This window comes from Eublepharis macularius, chromosome 1 (genome assembly GCF_028583425.1).
Source record: "Eublepharis macularius isolate TG4126 chromosome 1, MPM_Emac_v1.0, whole genome shotgun sequence".
In the NCBI taxonomy this organism is placed as follows: Eukaryota; Metazoa; Chordata; class Lepidosauria; order Squamata; family Eublepharidae; genus Eublepharis; species Eublepharis macularius.
Window position 1 is genome coordinate 41,490,595 of NC_072790.1, and position 18,261 is coordinate 41,508,855.

General features: G+C 41.1%; 1 pseudogene; it reads left to right on the forward strand.

Annotated features, from left to right (window-relative positions):
- The first annotated feature begins 1,891 nt into the window (after positions 1 to 1,891).
- LOC129324058 (protein UXT-like) lies at positions 1,892 to 2,382 on the forward strand (annotated as a pseudogene).
- Positions 2,383 to 18,261: the final 15,879 nt, after the last annotated feature.

An 18,261-nucleotide genomic window follows, 5' to 3' on the forward strand; every position in this document is an offset into this window, starting at 1 on the left:
TAGGTGTATCCAGATGGATGGCTTCCATATGAATAGATTTTTCTTCACTGTCTTTCATTCTATTGTATGTAGCAGTTAACGTATGCTTTTTATAATGAAAGGTTTCTCTTAATATCCTTGCATTTTAAAAAAAAATTTAGCAAGCAGATGTGATGAAGTGCATGAGAGCTAGAGGTTTAATAAAACACACTTGTCTCCCCTCAGATCTCACAATAAACCAGATTAGATAGCCTTCCTCAGACGGTGAAAGTTCCAGTCTTGCTTCTGCTGTTGATAAATCGGAAGAAATGATGTTTTTCCTATCTTTGTGCGTGTGAGTATGGTGCATATATGTGATTGCTAGAATGCTAGCTTTACAAAAAATATATATACCAAAGAGATACCTTAGTCATAAAATGGAGCAAACAAACAAATGTTCTTAGCTAATGTCTGTATGCTATGTGCTGTCAGATCACCTCCAACAAGCCATCTTGTTTTGGGTCTTTCTATTTTTCTACTGCCTTCCACTTTTCCTAGCATTATTGAATTTTCCGGAGAGTCTTGTCTTTTCATGATGTGACCAAACTATGATAGCCTCAGTTTTGTCATTTTAGCTTCTAGGAAGAATTCAAGCTTGATATGATCTAGAACCCACTTATTTGTCTTTTTGGCCATCCATGGTATCTGCAAAACTCTCCTCCAGCACATTTCAAGTGAATCAATTTTCTTCCTGTCAACTTTCTTCATTGTCCAACTTTCACATCCATACAAGTAATGGGAAATACCTTAGTTTGGATTATCTTGATCTTGGTCCCCATAGAGACATCCTTATCTTTAAGGATCTTGTCTAGTTCCCTTGCAAATGCTTTTCCAAGTCTCAATCATCTAATTTCTTGGTTGCAGTCACTGTTTTGGTTGACAACTGAGCCAAAGAATAGAAAATCTTTAACAATTTCAATTTCTTCATTGTCAGCTTTAAAATTGTGTAACTCTTTAGTAGTCATTACTTTTGTCTTCCTAATGCTCAGCTGTAATCCTGCTTTGGTGCTTTCTCCTTTAACCTTCATCAGTAGCCGTTTCAAGTCTTCACTATTTTCTGCTAGTAAATGGTGTCATCTGCATATCTCAAATTGTTAATGTTCCTTCCACCAATTTTCATTCCATGTTCTTCTAAATCTAATCCATTTTTTCTTATGATATGTTCTGCATCAAGGTTGAACAGGCTGGGAGATTAATATGCATCCTTCTCTGACACTGTTGCCAACTGGAACCATTCTGTTTCCCCATATTCTGTCCTAATACTATCCTCTTGCTCAGAGTATAGTTTGCACATCAAAACAATCAGATCATGTGGCACCCTCATTTCTTTTAACACCATTGATAGCTTTTCATGATCCACACAGTCAAAAGCTTTTCTGTAATCTATAAAACATAGGCTGATTTTCCTCTGAAATTTTCTGATATGTTCCATTAGCCATCATAAATTTGCAATGTGATCACCAGTGCCTCTTCCTTTTCTGAATCCAGCTTGAACATCTGGCATTTCTCATTCCACGTATGGTAAGAGTCTTTGCTGTAGAATTTTGAGCATGGGAAATTAACGTGATGGTCCAATAGTTGCTGCACTCTTTGGCATCACCTTTTTTTGGAATTGGAATTTAGCCTGAGCGTTCCAGTCTGTGATCCATTGTTTTGTTTTCCATATTTGTTGACAGACTTTTGTTAAGATTTTGAAGGACTCCCTTAACACTCTCTATGGTCACTGCAAAGCTTGTATTAAAAGACCAATTCTGGTACTAGCTGGCATGCTTTCAGCATTCCCTTTGTGTCTTTTCGAGAGCTATGGGGAAAATGAGTTTAACTATAAAAAACAGGGATAGTTTCAGCCCCTGTCACCACTGCTCCTATGGCAATGCTAAGTGATAAGCAAGTGCAAGAGAAGGTGCTTTGCTACTAAACTTTCATCAGTGTTGTTCTGCAAAGAGATCTTCAGAAAGTACTGGAGCAGCAGGATGAAGGCTACAAGAAGACTGCCCAGTACCTACAGCTGAAAACCATGACTGAAGGGTTGCAGGAGACAGGAGCCAGGAGTTGGTCACCCAAATGGACCTCAGCTGCAATTTCTACATCAAGGCAGAAGTGTCAGACACCTCCACCATCTTCTTGGCACTGGGGTATGGGTTCTATGCAGAGCTGACCGTGCCTGAGGCATAGGCCTTCACGGAGAAGAAGAAGAAGTTGCTGATCACACTCAGCAAGACCCTCACTGAAGACTCTGCCAAGATCAAAGCCAATATCCAGCTGGTTTTAGAGAGTTTGCACAAACTCCAGGGTCTTCAGGACCTTTCTGAGGAGGAGACCAGAAGAAACATCTTCCTTTTGGCACACGTCTTCTCCTCCTAGCCAATGAGTGGGGATATTTCCAGTGTATGATAATGGTGGAAGAAGAGGTGGTCTCTTATCTGTTTTGGTGGCAGCAGGCACTGCATTTGTCACTGGAGAAACATTTCTGAGTAAGGTGTGGTGAATGTGGGGAGGTGATTGGTAATTGGGGAGGGGGAAGATGAGAGGTATTTCTCATGGGCAGGTTGGGTTTGGGGCTTGTGCTTTCACCACTGCTTTCCAAGGCTTTGTCTCACTTGTAAAAACAATAAAAGATCCTGGCTCATACAAAAAAGATTTTGATGGACTCAGTTTCTGTAGTTTGAAATAGCTCTATTGGTATCCCATCTACTCCAGTGCTTTGTGTCTCCTACTTTTGAGTACAGCTTTTACTTCACTTTCTAAGATTTCTGATTCTTCATCAAAATATTCTTCTTTGAAGTTATCTGTCATTCTTCTATCTCGTCTGTGTAGCCAATAAGAATACTAAAGGGTCAAGTAATGGAAACTTTTAACTGATGTTTAAATACTCTTTTTATAACATTCTCCACTTTTTCACATAGAGTCCTTATGTAAGAAAACCCAGCACTTTCAATGAAATAAAATAATATATTGTATAAAATAAATTGTATATATTGTATAAAATAAAATAATGTTGCTTCCTTCATAACACTCCATGACCTGCCTCCTCCTGAGTCAGGCCCACTCACTCTTCCTAAAGGTAAGGTTCTCACGTCACTGTGTGTGTGCTTGTGCACACTGTCAAGTCACAGCCAACTTACAGCAACACTTAAGATTTTCAAGGCAAGAGACGTTCAGAGATGGCCTCTAAATAGCAACCCTGCCCTGGCTTGGTGGACTCCCATCAAAAAATTGACCAGAACTGATCCTGCTTAGCTTCTTTAAAAATATATTTATTTGCGCAAAACAAAACAAAAATAGGAAAGAAAAAATAAAAAAAGAAACAATGTTGGTGAATCTTAAGCTTTTATAAGCTTTTATAAAGGGTCTTCAAATATCTAAAAATAAGTCCATACCAATTGTCATATATATGCAATATGATAAGTTTATAAGGTCTTCAATCCAATGAGTTACAAGAAGAGGGCTTTTGTCTTTCCAATGCTGTAGCATAAGTCTGTTATCAACTCTAAAGGCACGGAGAGTCAATTTCCATTGACCATCGGTTAGGTTCCAAGAGACGGGCAATAGATTAAGATCCAGTTTGGTGTAGAGGTTAAGAGTGAGGGACTCTAATCTGGAGAGTGGGGTTTGATTCCTCACTCCTCCACTTGAAGCCAGCTGGGTGACCTTGGGTCAGTCACAGCTTTCTGGAGCTCTCTCAGCCCCACCGACTTCACAGGGTGTTTTGTTGTGGGGATAATAAAATACTTTGTAAACCGTTCAGAGTGGGCATTAAGTCATCCTGAATGGCAGTACATAAGTTGAATGTTATTATTATTGTTGTTATTATTATTAAAAGTACATAAACATCCTCTAAAATAAATGAGTATTATAATACAAAATTAATATGAGTAATATATTCTTCCCAAAAGGATTGAATAACTGGACATGTCCAAAGTATATGCTTAAGACGCACATCTTGTATGTTACAATACCAACAATTAGACTTGTACGTAAAGCTTTTACTAAAAAGGCCTTTGGTGTCCAATATACCGTAAATGTGATTTTTTGGCTGAATTAGTGGCTTAAGCTTAGCATCTGAGATCTGACAAGACCAGGCTACCTGGACCGTCCAGATTCAACTATCTCATAGTAGTGTCACTGAACAAATAACTGAACACTTGGTAGGTATGAGGGGAAAAGGTATTAAGGTCTTTTCTGAAAAAAAACCTGGGTTGCCTTCAGGGAAAGAGCAGAAGCACAAGCTAGTGAGTTCACTATCAGGCTATGGAAGAGCTACCTGTGTTCTGAGAGAGTATCTGAGGCAGCTCGTCCACTATCCATTACAGGGAAATTACTGAAATATCCATGTTGCCTGAGGGAGGAGCAGAAGTGTCAACAGAGATTGCATGCCATCATTTCCTGAGGAGACATCTACTTGAATTAATTGTGTTTCGACAGCTCTTCCAGCACCTTCCCAGGAACTACTGGAAGATCTGTGTGCCCAGTGGGAAAGGCAAATGAAAAGAAGCCCAAGCCAGGGATCTCATGATATCACTTACTAGACATCAGTGGCCTAAAAGAATTTCTGCTGTTGTATTGTCAAGTCTTTTATACTGCCATCCTAAGTAGAGCCTGTTGAGCCTAAGTAGAGCCCTTCTAAGCCTGTTGACTTTAATGGACACAGAATGGTGTAATTCCACTGAGGATGGTACTGTTTAAAGTTTAAATGACCTTGAGTGGCTTGGCAGTAAACAAATACCAAGATTTGAATCCAGTAGCACCTTCAAGACCAATGAGGTTTTTCAGGGTATATATTTTTGAGAGTCAAGCTCCCTTCATCCGCTTCAAGTAGGAATGGAGATCCCTGAGCCCTTATATCCATGTTTGAAGATGGGGGGAGTATTGCCAAGAAGAGAGTCAGGATGCAACAGTACATTGCAAAATGTAATAAGCTTGATTAGAGCAGGGGATAAACTCTTATGGCCAGGGCTCATTTGGAGGGGGAACGCGCAGGAACGCAGTTCCGGCAGTTCCCCCAAAAGGTCACTGTCAGGTGGCCCCACCTACCTGACTTTTGGGCATTTGGGGCAGGGGAACCCTCCCCTGCCTGGCACCAATCCGATCCCGGACATTTTGGCCCTGATCCAGGTCCAAAAGGGCCATTTTCAGCCATTTTGGGCCCATTTCCACGAGGATCGGGGCTGAAATGGCTGGGATTGGGGACCATTTGGGGCCTGTTTTGGCCTGGATTGGGGTCAAAATGGCCATGATCGGGCCACTGCCAGGTGGGGGAACACACCTCCGTCTGGCAGCAACTGAATCCTGGTCATTTGGGGCCTGACCAAATTAATTATGCTAATGACACACTTCCGGTGATGGCAAGGGGCGTGGCATATGCTAATGAGTTATGCTAATGAGTTCCTCCAGCCCTTTTTCTACAAAATGACCCCTGCTTATGGCTAATAAATGCAGAAATTTACATCCGTGGTGAGATAAGAATCCGATGTCCCTATTCAGCCCAGGGGGGTTCCACTGTTCTGAATTTGTGATTGATCTCGGGCTCAGCAATCTTGCATTGTAATCGCCCATTGAAACTTCTCTGTTTGAAAACTGCCACTCCTAGGGCAGCAATGGAATGTCCTAGAAGATTAAGATGTTCTCCCACTGGTTGAGTGTTGTGGTTTTTAATGTCAGATTTATGTCCTTTTATTCTTTTGTGTGGGGACTGGCCTGTTTGTCTGATGTAGAGAGTGGAAGGGTGTTGCTGATCTTATGACTGTGATATAAAAGTCTCAGGGATCTCCATTCCTATTTGTATCTGATAAAGGGAACTCTGACTCTCAAAAGATTATATCCTGGAAAGCTTGTTGGTCTTTACCGTGCACTAGATTCCAGTATTGCTTTTCTACTGCCCACCAACATGGCTACGTACCGGAAACATTTATTTATTTGGTTATTTATTTGAAATACTTCTTTACTGCCTTTCCACCCAAATACAATCCCCAAGTCAGCAAATATCAAATATTTCAACATTAAACCCATTAAAAATAAATTTTATATACAATAATTCAATAAAAATTACACACACATAGCACCAATAACAGTTATTGGGGGTATACCAAACAGAACAAAAAAGTCTTCAGCTGCTGGCAGATGACAACAATACAGGGAGACAGCTGAGTCTCGCTGGGGAGGGCATTCCAAAGTTTTGGTGCCACAACCTAGAAGGCCCTTCATTGGTTGCCACCCGCCTAGCCTCAGATAGCTGGGGCACTCGTAGGGACTCAAAGGATGACTGAAGTGGATGGGTAGGTTCATATGGGAGAAGGCAGTCCTTCAGGTATGCTGGTCCCAAGCTGTATAGGTCATTAAAGGGCAATACCTTGAGTTGGGCTTGGAAGCAAATTGAGAGCCATTGTAGGTGAGACAAGACTGGAGTGATACGGTCCTTGCGACCCATTCCAGTCAACATTCTGGCTGCAGCATTCTGTACCACCTGTGGCTTCCGGACAGTCTTCAAGGGCTAAATGAACCCAAATGCAGATATCCCTGGGGATAGAACAGGATGGTGATAAAGTGGTGTGAACCCATTTTGCTCCACTATATTGATAACCTGCAATTTGAACACCCATCCGATGTGCGAACTGTACATCATGTAGAAACCCAGTTTGCATAATTTTCTCCCCACATCTGCCGTTTTATTTCTGAGAGTGCAGAAACATGTAAACCAAATCACTGCACATTTTAAAGATTACCCAGAGAGCCAGTTCACACGGAAGGTTATCTGTCTAGAGGAAGGGTTTGGGGTGGGGAATTGCACTGTTCTTCTGCTGGGCTACTGTAGTGTTGCTCTGGCTGAAAGTATGCTCTGAGGCATAATCTTTAAGAGGATAGAGAGGGAAATTTGTGAGACATACTTCAAAGAGAGGGGCTTATTTTCCTTCTATTCCCTCAGTATTTCCATTAAATCTCGAGCAATGACATCACAACAACGTCTGGTTGCCAAGACATATTATATGAAAAAATGTTCTCGCATGGTTACATTTTCTGCAAATTATAGCTCTCGGAATATAAATCTGAATAATTGTTTAAATCAGAGTGACTGTTGAAACAGATTTACAGAGATCAAATCAAAAATGTAATAATTCTTGTGGTCTCACTAATGCTCAGAGCACCAAATATTTCTAAAAATTTGGGTTGTCAGTTATATATAGTGTTTACATTAACATGCTGCTTGAACAGAGAAAAAATATATTTTAAGATGGAAATGTGAATCCGGGGTTACAAGTATGCTTCTGAAACAGCTAAGTCATCTTGTTTCAAGCAAAACCAGATGTTTGCTTAAAGTGAAAGCCCATCATTTCTTTTAATTACGTTCATTGGTTAGGCCACCAGGAATATCCATATGTGCACACAATGATTCGATTAAAATCAAAGACCTCACAATGGAGAATGCAATCAACAACTGAATGACCACCATTAAGATATCTGGATTGTACCATGCAACTTTGCTAATTTTCCCACTGCAAGAGAAAGAGAAATGATGCTGCTAGCCGGGGAAGCTCCTTCATATATGCTTTTTGCTCTTCTTAACAGATGGATGGTCAAAAAAATAACGAAGGTTGGACATATTGTTCTACAGTTGGGCTATGGCACTTTTTAACCGGACAGTATTTATTTATTTATTTATTTATTTATTTATAGTTCACCTTTCTCACTGAGATTAGATAGTGTGAGATTGGCACAATCAGTATCAAGGACATTTCCATACAGTATCAAAGACATTTCCATACAGTATCAGGGACATTTCCATACTGTGTCCGTAAACAATGTCATAGGATTTTACAAAGACTTTGCATTAGCAAGGATCCAATACAGAGTTGAAGAATGGCTGAAACAGAACATAATCAATTCTAGGACTGACATTAGATAACATGAAGCACAGATAGTACATAGGATTACATATTCAAAGCAACAGATATTACATAAGGCAACATAGTGGTGAAGTCTATGGTCCCTAACTCATTAGCAAAGCATCTGAGACCCCCTCCCTACAATACTTCCCTCCTAACTTAGTAAAAAGCCTTTTTGAATAATAGTATCTGTTGATCTGTTAACACCATGTTAACAGTAACATGGATTCTGGTGCCAAGGCCTGCAACAAACCAAGATGTCAATTTTGCTTTCATATAAATCCTAGCAATACCATCAATGGAACCAACAAGTTCAGCCATGCCAGGTTTATACTCCTGCTTGTCCTCTAATGTGATTTATGCCATCACATGCCAGCAATGCCTCCCCCCGCCCCCGTACCCACATTGGACAAACTGGCCGGTCCTTTTGACAAAGAATTAATGGACATCAGAAACTACAACATTCAAAAACCGGTAGGGGAACATTTTTAACCTTCCAGGAGATTCAGTTGCAGACCTAAAAGTAGCAGTTATCCTGCAGAGGAATTTCAAAGGGAGATTAGAAAAAGAGACTACACAAAGCTGGATTGAATCAAGATCTAGGCTTCCTGTCTCACTACCGATGCTGATTTCTCCACACTCACTACTGCTCTGCATACCCTACCCTATCCAATCACGCCTGCTATTGTTATTCACCAGCTGTTGTGATTCAGCATCTGAAATCACTCCGCTCTCCAAGATATAAGCACAGATGGACTCACATTCTAGCTGTTTCTGAAGAAGTGAGCTGTGACTCATGAAAGCTCATAACCTACCACAAATTTCGTTAGTCTTATAGGTGCTACTGGATTCTTGCTTTTTTCTACAATATTTCTAAATAGGTAATTCATACACAGTGATCTTACAATGGGGGAGGGGTCCTCCAAAGAAGTCAACATTTCCAAGGCCAGATTATCATCAAACATCCTTGTTCTGTCTCATCTTTAGCTGTAACAAATCAGTAGATGACCCCACAAAATAGCAGATCAAGCCACGTCCTCCTCATCTTCCTTCATGTAAGATCAAGGCATATCCTTGTTTATGGCTGTGCACCACTTGCATCAACAGAGAGCAGGGCTGTGATGTACACACTTCCTGAATGCTTGGGTGTCATCACAACATACTTGTCCTCTATGAAGAGAAATCCATTTCCTCCTCACAGAAATTATCAGTAGATCCAAGTAATTTGTCTCTTCATAGTTAAATGAAGCCAAACTGATTCCTTCCCTCAATCATCCGATGAAATCCCCAACTGACAGACAGCCTAATTCTGCCACTCTTTCCTTCAGGGCCGACAATTGAATAGGGTACATTTGGTTAAAATCATAACATATTCAATAAATATTCATGAAAAGCTCATAAAGTATCCTTATTTATTTTTCCTGTAGACATTGTTAAAAATGAGGAACGTGGGCCCTTGTTAGAACTGAACAATTAATTTTCACTATGCCTACAGTTTAAATTGTGGCCTGCTAGTAGTAATACATTTGTAATTAAACTACAGTTTGATTTATGAAAGGTAGAAGGAAAACAGCTCTAAAAATAGTCTAGTGCTGGTGTTCCTAACCCCCACCTCTCTCCCTCTCAAAGGGCAATGTTAATATCTATGGTGACTGAGTAGTCAAGAACTTTGACTTCTTTATAACTACTTCAGCTCTTCAGCCATTAGAAGTAAGATAAGTTTGCCTTGCAAAGTTAGTACAGTGAGCAGCGTATGACTTATAATACATAGTAGTTGCTTATATCATACTGATTCAGAATACTAAAATGGTTCAGTACTATACTCTGGGAGGACATTGACAGGATCTTTTGTACCCAGCTGGGGGGAGGGGGGAGTGTTCAACCCCACCCCATAGGGTATGATCTTTGGTCATATGCTCTGAACTCTTCCCTCAAAGGTTTACCTGCAGACCTTTACCTGTGATCTGATGAAGAATAGGGTCCAAACTACATGTTAACTGGCAATTTATAATTGGGTCTCCCAACAGTTTTTTTTAACCCTATAGAGATATCTATGACTTCATTGGATCGTGGCCATTCAGATCAGCTACTGCCTTGCCTCCCCATCTTACCTGCATTTAGTCTAATAGGGAAAAAAGACACTCTTGTCTTTTTGCCTGTCTTCTTTTATGGTCAGAGCTCCATGGCACAAAGTGGTAAACTGCAGTACTGCAGCCCAAGCTCTGCTGAATTAGATCCTGGTGGAAGCCAGCTCAAAGTTGACTCAGCCTTCCATCCTTCCAAGGTCGGTAAAATGAATACCCAGTTTCCTGGGGGTAAAGTGTAGATGACTGGGGAAGGCAATGGCAAGTCACCCCGTAACAAAAAGTTTGCCAAAAAAACGTCATGATGCGACGTCTCCCCATGGGTCAGTAATAACTCAGTGTTTGTACAGGGGACTACCTTTACCTTTACCTCCCTTTTATGGTCAAGGCTAATGGCAGATCTTGAAGCATGGTGATCAGAAAATGGGTGTGATGGGAAAGGATACACCTCCACAGTAGACTTTATCTATGAGCACAGGAAATTGTTTGGCAACTCTAAACTTAATAACGGGGAAAGTGTGACTAGTACACACCCTGATTTATCCGATCATTGAAGTAATCCCTTTGATACCCTTCTCATTTTGATCCACTAAATAAGTGATTGCCTGGATTGTCTGTAATTTTGCCAGGTCACAATGTGGCAACTGTATGAGGCAGAAGCTTTTTTTTGCTGCCCCGTTGCTTCCCACAGTTCCATTGCCCTTGCTAATAAGTTCCAAATGTCTCTATTCACACTGAATTTTTACTTCAAAATGAGCTCATTTTCTTCACATCTTATTAACGGTGGAAAGGACATCATAGTCCATCAATGGCTAAACAAAGCTGTAGTTGGATATCTAAAAGTAGACCATGGAGCAGTCACCACCTATTTCACAAAAGACCTGCTGACAAGTTACAATGAACACACATATAGTCAGTGCACAATGAACAATTGATTATTCTTTGTATGTGCATTCAGTAATTCTCAAGTTACAGTCAATGTATGTACAGCTGAATGTGTGATTTAAAAAAAACCCATATTTATCCAGATACTGGTCCCTGGTTTCATGCAATGGGTGTTTCTTACAAACAGACAGGGCTCATTTCGAGGGGAAACATGCAGGAACGCAGTTCCGGCAGTTCCCCAAAGAGGTCACATGGCAGGTGGCCCGGCCCACTTGACTCTCGGCCATTTTGGGCCCGTTTCAGCCTGGATTGGGCCCGAAATGGCCCAGAACGGACCTCTGATGGGTGGTGGATCACTCTCCCACTCAGCAGAGGCCCAATCCTGACCATTTTGGGCTCCTTTTCGGCCATTTTCAGCCCCTTTTTGCCATTTTGGGCCCAATTTCAACCCTGAGTGGCCAGGATTGGGTCCAAAACAGCCAGGATAAGTGATGTCAGGAGGTGTGGCATATGCAAAACAGTTATGCCAATGACACACTTCCGGTGATGTCAAGGTGGTGTGGTATATGCTAATGAGTTATGCTAATGAGTTCCTCCAGCTCTTTTTCTCTGAAATGACCCCTGCAAACAGATGTACAGGCACTGTGAGGTTACTGTGATGTGAACAGGTCTAAGGTTGTTGTAATGACAAAATGGAGTAGAGTATGCCACCATGAACTCCTTGGGCGAAGGGGAAGAAAGAAATGTAACAGCCAGATAAACACAGTGATGGTTACTGCCACTGTCTTTCAGCTGAATGCACTTCACAGGTTTGTTGTGAAGGAAAAAAAAAGAGATAATGCCATGTCTGCTATCCTGAACTCTTGGGGAAAGGATGGGATATAGATACATTTGAGGGAATTTGGTATGCAAGAAAAAGCCTGCCTAGATAAGCAACACGAACTATATCCACACGCTGTTTGGCGCAAATGCCACTAAATTTTGTGATTCTTATAAGGATCATAGACTGAATCTCTAAAGGTACCTCTGTTCCCCTCTCTGATACAATCAAGGAGACTCCTCAACTGACTCATAATAATTCGGCAAGACTTTTGGGAAGAATCAACACAGTGTCCCAAGTATTCCTTTCAAACATTAACCCTGAGTTCTGAACTGCATGATATTACCAAACAGGCAATTTAAAAAAACGATACTTAACTGTTGGTGAGCATTACTCCAGCATTAAAACTATGGAGGGAACTGATCTAAAAAGGGACAAAAAGTGATTTCTGCAGTGTTGTGTATCTGCAATACAGAAATGCCACCGAGGCTCTCCATACTTGACTTTGCTGGTTCTAATCAAGCAGTTGGATGGAAGACTGAAAAGTAAGGTGCTGATTTGTAAACTCTCAAAGAACCAGAAATTATTTAATTCCTAAGTGCGTGCAAACCACAATGATTCATACAAACTTGCTTCTGGTTTGCCATCTCTTCCCACTCCCCTTCAGATGGCAATGGAGACAGAAGTTCCGCTGATTCATGACCCTAACAACACAAGACCCGGCAGCTTCTCAGCTGGAACTGATTTCGATAACTTGGAATACAACATTGATCTTGGGGGTGGGGTGGGAGAAATAAGATCCCCAGAAATGTGTTGGATAAAAGTCAAATTTAAAGCAGCTTCTCCTAACTCTTACACAGATGGTCATTATTCAGGATTTCTGTTCATTCTTTACTCGAAGTAACAATGAATCCACACTCAAACGTCTAAAAATGCAGTTCTAAGCACAGATAAATCCTTACAAGTCCATGGAAGTAAACAGGCTTAGAAGCTCTATTTAGGATTGCCCTGTCAAGGTTAATGTAGGAAGAATTAATAGTAAAAAACTTACATAATTAGTTCCCTTGTTGAAAATATATAGCAGGGAAAAGTGATGGGATCTTAATAACTCGCATATAAGCAGTCTCCTGGAAACTGGCAAGGGAGACAAGCTGCTAGCTTACCCCCTCAACCTACAGGTAGCTACTTTTTCTATGCTCTGTCCCTATTTTTAACATTTTGTGTTTCATATGAAGGGGTTTTTAAAAAGTATTTTTCAGTGCAATCCTAAGAAGAGTTACTCTAGTCCAATCCCATTGAAATCAATGGTCTTAGACTGGAGTAACTCTTCCTAGGATTTCACTATTTGGGTGGTTTCTGCAGGTGTCGCATTTCTCTTCCATTCCAAATTTTGTGATTTACAGGGTTGATGTGTTAGAATGTTGAACGGTTGTCTCATCTTGAATTATAGATGCAGAGGAGTTAGCCGTGTTAGTCTGTGGTAGCAAAATCAAAAAGAGTCCAGTAGCACCTTTAAGACTAACCAATTTTATTGTAGCATAAGCTTTCGAGAATCAAGTTCTCTTCGTCAGCTTATGCTACAATAAAATTGGTTAGTCTTAAAGGTGCTACTGGACTCTTTTTCATCTTGAATTGACTGTGTTTTTGTAAGCTGTTTTGTTTTTCTTGTGTTGAAAGAGAAAAACAGCACATAAATATGTCAAATAAAATAAATAAATAAAATAAGAGCTCATATACAGCCCATTGAAAGAAGGTAGCCGTTCCTTTAATACATTTCCACTTTTTTCCTCCTGTAACAAAACAAGTGATATTCAAAAAGCTCTGCAAGTCATTTAAGATGGCTTAACGCCATTTTTTATATCCAAGGCCCCAACTGTTCAATCCTAAAGTTGCAACCTTTCAAATCCATTGAAGTCAATGGGCTTAGAAGGGAGTAACGTTGCTTACAGTTGCACCATACATGGTACAAGTACTTTGATATGTGGCTTTCTAGTCTGTGGACAAAAATCAAAATTAATGGCTTATTGGTGGTGGAGGGTGCCATCAAGTCATAGCTGACTTGTGTCTACCCCTGGTGGGGTTTTCAAGGCAAGAGACATTCAGAGGTGGTTTGCCATTATCTGCCTCTGCATAGCAATGCTGGTCTTGCTTGAAGATCTCCCATCCAATTACTAACCAAGGCTGACCCTGCTTAGCTCCCATGATCTGACAAGATCAGGCTCGCCAGGGCTATCCAGGTCAGGGAAACTGCTTATGTATATGATGTATAGGACTGGTGCTGTGGACTAAACTTGCTTTTGGTCAATCATAGAATACAGCTGTGATGAGGTAATAATAAAGAATCAAATATAAGGATGTCCAGACAAAAGTAAAAAGCAGTTAGGTTCCTTTGCCAAGCACCGCAGAAATTAATTCTTGAACTAAGAAAATGACACATATGCACTAGGGCTGTGGGCAGAGATTATTATTTGTATTTACAGACTTCCTTAACAGAAGCAAACTGATCTCCATATCAGAAGCTACTGTTTGCATCTACTCCTCCCTCCCCTCTCCACCTATATATCTGACCAGTTTCTTCTTCCCCTCCATGCATCTGATGAAGAGAACTGTGATTCTCGAAAGCTTATGCTACAATAAAGTTGGTTAGTCTTAAAGGTGCTACTGGACTCTCTATAAAATTTAGTATCTGAATGTGTTAGTTTGCTAGGACTATAGGGGATGTAAACTACACCTGTCTGAACAGCTGTTAATCCTGATATAGCTTTTAAAGAATTAGGTACAAGAAAAACATCTTATATAAGAAAATCATATAATAAATGCTCTGCCAAGCAGAATGCCTCCAGCAGGTTTCTATTCCATGGCAAAGTGTTCTCTAGCATATAACAGGTTTGATTCAGACAGGAAAATCATTTTGAGCAAAAGTATCAGATGAATAATAAGTAAGCCAAATAGTTTAAATCTTACACAAGCAGAACTTCAGAACTAAGACTGAACCAAATCGATCAACGGGCAAACTTCAAGACATCAGAGGATGTCTTCTGCTTATCACTATATAAATATCATCTGCTTATCTCTATATAAGTAAATTGATGTTGAATCCAAACGATACAGGATAGCTAGGAGAACTCAGTAATTTGAAGAAGATGCTAATAATAACATTAATAATAATACTAGATTTATATACCTTCAGGACAACTTAACGCCCATTCAGAACGGTTTACAAAGTGTGTTATTATTATCCTCACGACAATCACCCGGTGAGGTGGGTGGAGCTGTGAGAGCTCTGAGAAGCTGTGACTGACCCAAGGTCACCCAGCTGGCTTCAAGCAGAGTAGTGGGGAATCTACATCGTAACTCCAGATCACTCAAAACATGTTCGCCAATGCCCTAGACACACTCTATTTTCTAGTGCCTATCTCTGGTAAAACAACACCCTGTTTGGGGGAGACATTGCATATACCTCTTACAATGTTGTTATCACGCTCCGCTAGATTCATTAGGATATAGGTCCTACATCACATCCTATTTCTAGTTCTCTAGGAGTTAAATATCTCAAAGGTAAAAATATACTTCTTGACTGCAAATGGACACAGAGAATTCTGCTTCTTCATAAATACCTGTCCAAATAGTAAATGTTGCTGAATGGGTGTGCGTGAAATTTATTGTAATAGGTAACCATAGATTAAATATTACTTTCTTTTTTTAAGTGACTATGGGCCAAGCTACAAGTGACGAATGACACTTGAACAGCAAGTGGATTGAGTGGAGTGCAAGTGAACAGGGAGAAATACACTTGCCATTCAAGTGTCATTCGTCACTTGTAGCTTTGCCCTATGACTAGAATTAAGGTTCCCAGCTCCAGCTTGAGAAATACCTGGATATTTTGGGGAGGATCTTGGGAAAGACAGAATTTGGGGAGGGCAGAGGAGCTCAGTGTGGATGTGATTCCATAAAATCTCCTCTCCAAAGATACCATTTCATTCAGGGAAACTGATCTATGTAGTCTGGAGATAAATTGTAATTCCAGCGATCTGGGAGATTATTGGGATTCCAGCGATCTGGGATTATTGCAGAGTAAATGAATACTATGCATAGAAAACATGTTTAGAGGCCATGCAGATAAGTTTTTATACCTCATTCTCCCCTTGTGGCTCACGGCAGCTTACAATTCCAAATTAAAATCATTCATAATATAATAAAAACCCATCAACTTCCCCCAATAAACACAGAATGCAGCACTCCTGGCTACCGCTCCATGGCTTAAGATGGGGCCCGGGCTTTGCCTCCTTGGGAGAAGCAGAGCTCTTCCCCAGACATCCTGGTACTTGGATGGGGGTGGGTGGAGCCATACACCTTAAAGGTGGCTCCACCCACTCGGCTGGCAGTTCCGCATGCTTGGCCCACCCACCTCACCATGTAGTAGTGCAGGATTCGCTGGCTGCTATTTCTAGAGCCAGGTAGGAATTTTTTCCCCTTTCCCCTAATTGGCTTCAGGGGAGAGTGGTTTTTTGCCTACCTTGCAATGCTTGTGGAGGTTTGAGGTAATTGGTCATGGTGGTGCCATTTTGTATGGTCATTGGCAGGATAGTGTTTGGGGATAGGGAGTGGGCCGGTGAGCACCCCTTGGCACTTCCCCATTGGTGGGGAAATGGGGTATGCCAGGAGCAGATGATATGCTTGTGACAGCTACCACCGCCTGGGCAGACTGCCTCCAGGAAATTCCATATACAAGTCCTTCGCTCATGCTGTACAGCTGAGGCTTTGGGAATTTGAAGGGGGGAATCATTTTGCCTGGTCAGCTGGGTCCAAGCCATTCTAGGGACAGCTCCCACCCAGAACAGCAGGGCTTGCTCAGACAGGTCAAGGTGGAGGTCCAGGGGTGACCACGTGGCTTGACCTGTACCACTAGTTGCCCTTGCCGTATTTAATATTTAATATGCTTAACTAAGTTGCTCTTTAGAGCCAAGCTTGCTACTGTTTTGAACTCGAAGGCGTGTGGAGTGAAGGGGGAAAGCTGGCAACATTCGGTGAGTGGACCATCCCTTTAAAGATGTGTGGAAACAGCCACTGTCTGTCTCTTCATTCCAACTGAGGAGGCAAATACCAGTAGTTCAAACCACATAGACAGTGCAATCCTAAAAAGAATTATTCCAGTTATTTCAATGGACTTAAACTGGAATAACTCTTCTTAGGATTGCATTTTAAAGGTCTTAGCAAGTAATATGTCCCTGCACATTCTAAGGGTGTGGTGACCACTTCACCTTCTCAGGGAGACTGTTCCACAGGCTTTTATATGGAGGCTGCTTAAAAGAGCTATAGTTTCTAACAACTGCATATAACAGCAACCATCAGCCTCTTTCTTCTTCGGAAAATGCTGTGCATGGAATCTTGCAGAGGGAAAATGGAGAGGGTATGTGTGGGATTTGCTGTGACAAAGGGATGGGCAGGGTTAGGGTTAGGGTTAGACTCCCCACACAGACACTGGCCATTTCCACACGTCCTTAAAGGAACAGCCCACTCACTGAACACTGCTGGCTTTCCCCTTTCACTCCACATGTCAGCAATTTCAAAACAGTAGTAGGCTGTTTGGCTTCCATTTTTTCAGCACTTTTTCTGACAATGCATTTTCCCATGGTACCCGAAAAGGCGCTGACAAAACAGAAGCCAAACAGCCTGCTACTGTTTTGAACTCGAAGACATGTGGAGTGAAGGGGGAAAGCCGGCAACATTCGGTGAGTGGACCGTCTCTTTAAAGATGTGTGAAAACAGCCACTATTTCTCCAAGCAGATTTTACTGTAAGAGAAGAGAAGCCATAATAAGATTTTGATGGCAAACAGCGCCTGCATCATGCAGTGCTAGGATTGCCAGCTCCAGGTTGGGAAATTCTTGGAGATTTGTGGGGTAGGATTTGGAGAGGGGAGGGACCTCAGCAGGTATAATACTATAGAGTCCATCCTCCAAAATAGACATTTTCTCCAGGAGAACTGAACTCTGTGACCTGGAGATCAGTTGCAATTCTGCAAGATCTCCAGCCACTGCCAGCAGGTTGACAGCCCAAATCATGCACTTAAGCTCTAAGTCTGAGCTTGTGTTTGGCTTTGATCAACTCTTGCCTTTGGTACGTTAAACTGAAATTTCTTTTTTGTAAAATATTTCTCAACTATAGGAAAAATATAAAGTAGCCTCCAATTTGTACGACCAAAAGTATATTATTGTGACACTTTTACTTCCACAATATAATTATTTTGAAGTGATTACACTCGTCGCTATGCCTTGAAGTATCTAGAAGTCTTGCATAATCCTTGTTTTGAGACTGAGCGTGCAACATTCATTTTTATTTATTTATTTAATTAATTTATAGTCTACTTTCCCCACGAGCGGGCTCAGAGTGGATTTACACCGTAAGTACATAGATACAAAAAAACAGTTAAAACAATTAAAAACATTGGTAGCAATCTGGAAATTACAGCATTTAAACAGAAACAAGGCAGCTCATATTTTGCCCTGCACAACTAAGAATTATTTTACAAATTTATCTGATATCATGGACAGTGTCCCCTGTGTAGTAACCCC